We start from the raw sequence: 8,397 nt of genomic DNA, 5'->3' as shown, positions 1-8,397 counted from the left end.
CTTTAGGCTTAGCACTAACCCTAAATTGAACCCTAATCCCAACCTGAAAAAATTGGGTTCACAGTGTCTGGGACATTTGAGTGTTCGGGTCATACACGCCATTTCCTGCTTTGTCACACTTCACCTTTATGCCGCTTGAGAGTGTAGCTGTACTACCAAAGTGTAAGATGACTTTGATCCTTGACGCTGATCTTGGGTTAGTTTAGCATTTTTCCACTAATGGTTAAAGTTAGGATTGGGGGGGGGGGGGGGGGCTGATCCTAGATCTGTACCTAGGGGAAATTTCACCCCTGAGTGTAGTGCCAGAGATGTGGACTTGAGGCACGTGACTTCAACTTGAGCATCTGTGACTTGGGACTTCCGAGTCCAAGTTAACACTCAAGAGACTCGAGCGACATGGATTTCTCCCTCCCAAAAGAGCAGCACCACCTTCCTCTCCTGTTAAATTCTGTTATTACATCGTGAACATACATTTGTAGCAGTTTTGTTGCTCAAAGTGGAGAATTGCATTGGGTTATAAGGGGGAATGACCGTTATATTCTGTTCTGCCTAGCGCCACTGTGCCGGCAAGTGCAGAAAGGCAAGGGGAAAAATAGAGCACTGTCCTGGATTTTTCCCAATGCTTGAAAATATGCGCTCTGAGCAAGAGTTCCCGTGAAAGTTTATTCTCAGCCAACCACTTGATTCCTGCTGGAGATTATGTCAAACTGTAGCTGTACTATCAACACTTGCTATAGATGATAATTTGGATTGCCTTTCCATTAGTAATGATTCAAAAACCAATTATTTCATGATCTGTGAAGTTTCTTATGTACTTCACAGATGTACTGTACTAGTAGGCCTAGTGTAAGAAAAACATAAAATACAACCTGAATTAAAGAATTACATTGAAAGTGGTATAAAACACCATTGACTTGATCACTCAAAACCCCAAATTAGGGACTTGTGACTTAACTTGAGCTCTGGAACGTGGGACTTGACCTGGGACTTGACTCAAGATTTGAAGGTTAAGAGTTGAGACTTGCCTCGGACTTGATCAATTGTGACTTGGTCCCATCTTTGTGTGGAGCCATCCAGTGTACAGATTCCTGTCTCTCAATTTTTATACCTCAGGTGAGAGTGCAGGCTGGTGTTTAAAAAAGAAACACACAACCGGTGTGGTTTTAAAATGTTTTTTTTTTAGCTAGAGGTCTTTTGAGCTCAAGAACGCTTAGAAGAGCTGTACAATCAAGCTTAAAACTGTCGCCTCAAATGCAGTAAGCAGCGTCAGCCCCTGTGTGGAACTGGAAAACCGGAAGCCTGTATTTGCCTGTAGCTCACTGAGTATAATATCCTTATGGTGCTCAGAAGCTGAAAATACCTCTATCCTCCCCACAACCTCCTTTCCATCCACCCCACCCTCCCTCCCCTTGCTTCTCGAGCCGACTATGCGCCATTAAAGCTTAACTGGCAAATGACTCCCGACGGTGCCTCTTGCATCCTCTCCGCGGGAATTAGCTTGACGAGTGTGTGGTCGTGTGCACCAGTTATTTTCGCACCAGTTATTTTCACACCGTCAACAGAGAAGAGCTGTGATGTACTATGGAAGGATGACAGCGCTATTCATAGAAATGATCACACGACTAAAGATGACCAAGAAGGCCCTTCTGTTTTCTCGCTAAATGCAGTCAACCCAGCCACGCTCATTCTGTCTCTCGCACTTCTCACTGTGACCTCTCGTTTAACGGCATACGTCCCTCATTTCTTTGTTTTTCTTTTGTAGTAAACCACAGCCTCGCCACATGGTTTGCTACAAAAAGGAGGGGTCGGTGGGAAGCAATTAGATGGCGTAACAGTCAATATTGCAGTGCACTTTTAAGAACGGACATCAAATCCATAATTAATCCCTAGCTCACTTTCAAAGTAACCAAGAACCGCATACTTCTTCTGACTCATTTAGCTACTGTCATAAGTTCATGCATTCAGTCTTCTAGTAAACATGCTTTGAGCTGGGCTATGTATGGCAGCATGATGGCTGACGGGCAAAGGAGTCCTCCTCCTCCTTGGCCTCCAGTGACTGAGGTTGTGGTGTAGAGTGGTGCCAAGAGCTGTGGCTGCACTAGAGGGATTGAGGACAGAGTGGCTTATCGAAGCTCCACTGCACACAGTGGCATTGACTGCAGCTCTGGGGCCTGCAGGCAAAGCTTCTGCACTGGGGGCTGACAGAACGTGACATTGGCTGAGGGCCGTTCCACCTCGAAAAGAACAAGGAGCAGGATTTCGACACCCACCATCTCAGATTGTTCTGAACGTTTCTGTAGTTAGTAACAGATACAATTAGCATTCCTGAAACATAATTTGGATTTAAATATCATTTGATCTCTGAGAATTTAAGCTAATTGATTGCATCTCAAATTGGCCATTTTAATTGATTCCGATAATATTCAATAAATATAGTACCCGACATCCAATTTGGACTAAACTTCTTCCTACCAGTAAGTAATGCATGACGAATCCAAAGAAATGGTCAAAAAACACCTCCGGACCCAGCACACCCCACGCCAATCCCACCCCAATAACCAGTATCAGACCTCTATGTTTGACAAATAGTATGAATATGTGGTTTGGAATATTGCCTCTCCATGTTATGTATTCCCTGTGAATCTGGTGATAGTCGTTTCTCCTATTCAGAGAAACGAATTGAAGTAATTGCATTGTTTACCGTAAAGTAGTGTGAAAGTACCATGTTTTGACCACTAGACGCTGCCGTTCCTGCTATACCGCCCTCACTACCGTATCAATTTTGCTGGTCTCTAGTGTCAGTTAAATAGATTGCAACATTTCCTTTGCATCTTTGGGTAAAAATAAAACACTCTCACAATTCAAGTCCTCCATGAAAACAATTCAGTTTGTTCTTCTCTTATGCTTAATCTATGTCCAACAAACAGACCCTTTATGTATGTTTTATTCTATTTTTAAAAAAAGGCCTGAAATAAGTACCATTCCTGGTGAACAAGCAATCAATTAGGCTCCAGCAGGTCAAAAGTAGCCATCTTTTGCTTTGATGACAGCTTTGCACACTCTTGGCATTCTCTCAACCAGCTTCATGATGTAATGATGTAGTCACCTGGAATGCATTTCCATTAACAGGTGTGACTTGTTATAAGTTAATTTGTGGAATTTCTTTCCTTCTTAATGCATTTGAGCCAATCTGTTGTGTTGTGACAAGGTAGGGGTGGTATACAGTAGATAACCCTACTTGGTAAAAGACAAAGTCCATATTATGGCAGGAACAGCTCAAAAAAGCAAAGAGAAAGTCAGTCAATCTGGAAAATTTGAACAACTTTGAAAGTTTCTTCAAGTGCAGTTGTAAAAACCATGAAGTGCTATGATGAAACTGGCTCTCATGAAAACCACAACTGGAAAGGAAGACCCAGAATTACCTCTGCTACAAAGGATAAGTTCATTAGAGTTGCCAACCTCAGAAATTGCAGCCCAAATAAATGCATTACAGAGTTCAAGTAACAGACACATCTCAACATCCACTGTTCACAGGAGACTGTGTGAATCAGGCCTTCATGGTCGAATTGCTGCTAGGAAACCACTACTAAAGGACACCAATAAGAAGAAAAGATTTGCTTGGGCCAAGAAACATGTGCAATGGACATTAGACAGATGGAAATCTATCCTTTGGTCTGATGAGTCCAAATTTGAGATTTTTGGTTCCAACTGCCATGTCTTTGTGAGACGCAGAGTAGGTGAATGGATGATCTCTGCATGTGTGGTTCCCACCGTGAAGCATGGAGGAGGTGTGATGGTGTGGGGGTACTTTGCTGGTGACACTGTAAGTGATTTATTTAGAATTCAAGGCACACTTAACCTGCATGGCTACCACAGCATTCTGCAGTGATATGCCATCACATCTGGTCTGCACTTCGTGGGACTATCATTTGTTTTTCAACAGATCAATGAGCCAACACACCTCAAGCCTGTGTAAGGCCTATTTGACCAAGAAGGAGAGTGGTGGAGTGCTGCATCAGATGACCTGGCCTCCACAATCACCCGACCTCAACCCAATTGAGATGGTTTTGGATGAGTTGGACCGCAGAGTGAAGGAATAGCAACCAAACAAGTGCTCAGCATATGTGGGAACTCCTTCAAGACTGTTGGAAAAGCATTCCAGGTGAAGCTGGTTGAGAGAATGCCAAGAGTGTGCAAAGCTGTCATCAAGGCAAAGGGTGGCTACTTTGAATAATCTAAAATATATTTTGATTTGTTTAACACATTTTTGGTTACTACATGATTACATGAGTTATTTCATAGTTTTGATGTCTTCACTATTTTTCCACATTGTAGAAAATAAAAAAATAAAAAATAAAACCCTTGAATGAGTAGGTGTCCAAACTTTGACTGGTACTATATATATATACTTTTTAAAAAACAATACAGACATGCAATGTATTATTTTGTTTGGGTTGTCACAACATTTTAGTCCCTAGCCTATTTCTCCATTAAAGTTTTGAGAATTGCACCATAGCCCTCTCAGAGAGCTCACACTTGTTGGACTATTCAAGCAGAGCTGGGTTGAAGCATTAGGTTGCTAAGAGAAGGAAAAACTGAATTGCTTTCACGGAGGACTGGCTTGAACTGTGAGGATGACCACACAATTTATTTTCATCATGAGCAAAATTGAATGGTTTTCTACCCAAAGTTGCAAAACAAATGTTGTGATATATTTATAAACACTCAAGAGCCCTGCTAAATTGATAAAGTAGTGTGGCGGTATAGCAGGAACAGTGGCATCTAGTGGTCAAAAATGAGGTACTTCTACACTTTCTTGAAAAAAAAATATAAAGATTGAATTAACTAATTTCTCTGAACAAGGGGAACAATCTGAAATGGGAGACATCACGGTTTGCTGAAATGACATGAACTAACTCCGGAGTGACAAGGGAGGGAAAGGGGATCGAGAGGGGCTGAGTGACAATCAAAAGAGAGGGGGAGAAAAAAAAGAGGGTAAGTGCCAAAAGAGGGAAAAGGGAGAGAAGGAGAAAGAGAGAAGGGGTGAGTGCCAAAAGAAGGAGAGGGAGAGATGGGTTAAGAGTGACAGGGTAAGAGCGGGAGACATGAAAGAGAGAGAATTAGAGAGGACAATGATAAAGGGAGATGGGGATGGCAGGGGTGAAAAGGTAGAATAGATAAGGGCGTAAAAAATAGCAGTCAATAAATGGGAAGGAGCAAGAGAGGACGCAAAGCATGAAACATGCCAGGGAAGACGGGAAAAAGTGAAAGGGTGCCAAAAAATGGGAGGGGTGTCAGACCACGAAACAGTCGGAGGTGGGTGGTAGGATGGGATGATTGTGAAATTGGATGGGTGTAAGAAGCAGAGGATTCAGCAGTTTTAGAAAGGTCGCAGGAGAAAGAAATGAAAGTCTAGGAGCGAGGGAGAAAGGAGGAGTGTGACAGGATTGCTGCTGTTTCAGGGTTTCTTTCATCTCCCTGAGGTTTGACAGACAGTGCAAACGGCTGTGCTGCAAATTAGTTGGCTCACTGCCACAGAGTGGTGTGTGAGGGACAGTAGTAAAGTACAGGCGTGTGTGTGTGCGTGAAAAAAATATCCTAACTATGTATCACAATAAATCCCAGCCAGGTCACCCTTGATACAATCCATGTCTGAGGACGTCGGGAGATTTAGTGGAAATCGGCCACTAGGGGCAACAGTGAGAAGCTGTTACCTTCAAGTAGGTTTCTGTTTTGCTAAGGCGTTGTAGATGGGTGTAAACATCTGCCTCGGATTCCAAATGTTGCGAGTTTGAATCCAGGGATATAACGTTTTTTTTGTTTTATGCCTATACCAAACCTTAAACCTTCAGAATTAATGCCTAACATTAAGAATTCAGAGTTAATGCCTAAACTTAACCCTAACCTAAAAAAAGTATGTTAATGCCTAAATTTAACCTTAAATACTACGAAATTTGACGTTTGAGAAACATGGATGAACGTCTAATTCAGACTGAGGTAGTTGATAAATCCCTAATCACCGACTGCAATGTGAGTTTACACACATGAAACGGGGATAGTGTCTGTTAAAACATAGAATCGAGTAAATTGAAAACCCAAAACAGTTTCAAGCACAAGTGAAGGTTGACAAAAGCCACAACAACAAAAAATGGTAATACTCAAATGAGCTCCACAAGCCTGAACTTGAACGACAGTACCAGTCAAAAGTGGGGACACAACTACTCAGACTTTTTCATAATTTTTACTATTTTCTACATTGTAGAATAATTGTGAAGACATAAAAACCATGAAATAACACATATGGAATCATGTAGTAACCAAACAAAGTGTTACACAATTTAAAATATATTTTAGAATTTAGGATCTTCAAAGTAGCCACCACTTGCCTTGATGACAGCTTTGCACACTCTTGGCATTCTCTCAACCAGCTTCACCTGGAATGCTTTTCCAACAGTCTTGAATGCGTTCCCACATATGCTGAGCACTTGTTTGGCTGCTTTTCCTTCACTCTGCAGTCCAACTCATCACAAACCATCTCAATTGGGTTGATGTCGGGTGATTGTGGAAGCCAGGACATCTGATGCAGCACTCCATCACTCTCCTTCTTGGTCAAATAGCCCTTACACAGACTGGAGGTGTGTTGGGTCATTGTTTGGGTGAAAAAAAAATTATAGTCCCACTAAGTGCAGACCAGATGGGATGGCGTATCACTGCAGAATGCTGTGGTAGCCATGCTGATTAAGTGTGCCTTGAATTCTAAATAAATCCCTGACAGTGTCACTAGCAAAGCACCCCCCATACCATCACACCTCCTCCTCCATGCTTCACGGTGGGAACCACACATGCATAGATCATCCGTTCACCTACTCTGGGTCTCACAAAGACATGGCAGTTGATACAAAAAATCTCAAATTTGGACTCATCAGACCAAAGGACAGATTTCCATTGGTCTCATGTCCAATGCTCGTGTTTCTTGGCCCAACTAAATCTCTTCTTTTTATTGGTGTCCTTCAGTAGTGGTTTCTATACAGCAATTCGACCATGAAGGCCTGATTCACACAGTCTACTGTGAACAGTTGATGTTAAGATGTTTCTGTTATTTGAACTCTGTGAAGCATTTATTTGGGCTGCAATCTGTGGTGCAGTTAACTCTAATGAATTTATCCTCTGCAGCAGAGGTAACTCTGGGTCTTCCTTTCATGTGGCAGTCCTCATGAGAGCCAGTTTCATCATAGATAGCGCTTGATGGTTTTTGCGACTGCACTTGAAGAAACTTTCAAAGTTCTTGAAATTTTCCTGATTGACTGAACTTCATGTCCTCTACAGGATTAGTGGGTCCCCCAGAGGACGGTTGAGCTAACGTAGGCAAATGCGATTAGCATGAGGTTGTAAGTAACAAGAACATTTCCCAGGACATAGACATATCTGATATTGGCAGAAAGCTTATATTCTTGTTAATCTAACTGCACTGTCCAATTTACAGTAGCTATTACAGTGAAATAATACCATGCTATTGTTTGAGGAGAGTGCACAGTTTTGAACTTGAAAAGTTATTAATAAACCAATTAGGCACATTTGAACAGTCTTGATACAACATTTTGAACAGCAGTGCAATGGTTCATTGGATCAGTCTAAAACTTTGTACACACAATGGGGGCCAACATGTAGGGGCCAACATGTAATTTGCGCCTGGGCTGGAATAATACATTTTGGCCTTTCTTTTGCATTTCAAAGATGATGCTACAAAAAAAACGCAAGTTTTTTTCTTTGTATTATCTTTTACTAGATCTAATGTGTTATATTCTCCTGCATTAATTTTACATTTCCACAAACGTCAAAGTGTTTCCTTTCAAATGGTATCAAGAATATGCATAACCTTGCTTCAGGTCCTGAGCTACAGGCAGTTAGGTTTGGTTCATTTTAGGTGAACATTTTCACCCTACTCCAAACAAATATTTGGGGTAGGGTAAAAGGTCAAAAATTCAGCTGACTCTATTGGGAAGGTTAGAGGCCAGGGCCCACATTCAAACATGCATCTCAGAACATGAGTGCTGATCAGGATCAGATCCCCTGTCCACAAACATTTTCATTACGATCTAAATTGCAGAATGCAGGGCCAGAGCCCCATTCCAGTACTTTCGCTTCCTCTTCTCTTCCTCTTCTCTTCCCTTCATTGAGGTCATCACTAGATCAAACATGATTGGATAAGCAAAATCAAAGTCACAACATAATTTCCAATCACATCATGCCAGATCAGTGATAACTTCAAAGAAGTGAGAGGAAAGATACATTATACAAATATTTTAACAGAATTCACAAGATATTGTGGTAGAGTGCACTATAAGCCATTATGTAACAATTTCAAAGAAGTTACTGAGTTACAGTTCATATAAGGAA

The sequence above is a fragment of the Oncorhynchus gorbuscha genome, linkage group LG11, assembly GCF_021184085.1.
Source record: "Oncorhynchus gorbuscha isolate QuinsamMale2020 ecotype Even-year linkage group LG11, OgorEven_v1.0, whole genome shotgun sequence".
NCBI lineage: Eukaryota > Metazoa > Chordata > Actinopteri > Salmoniformes > Salmonidae > Oncorhynchus > Oncorhynchus gorbuscha.
The sequence above is the reverse complement of the archived record's forward strand: the minus strand, read 5'-3'. Positions refer to the sequence as shown.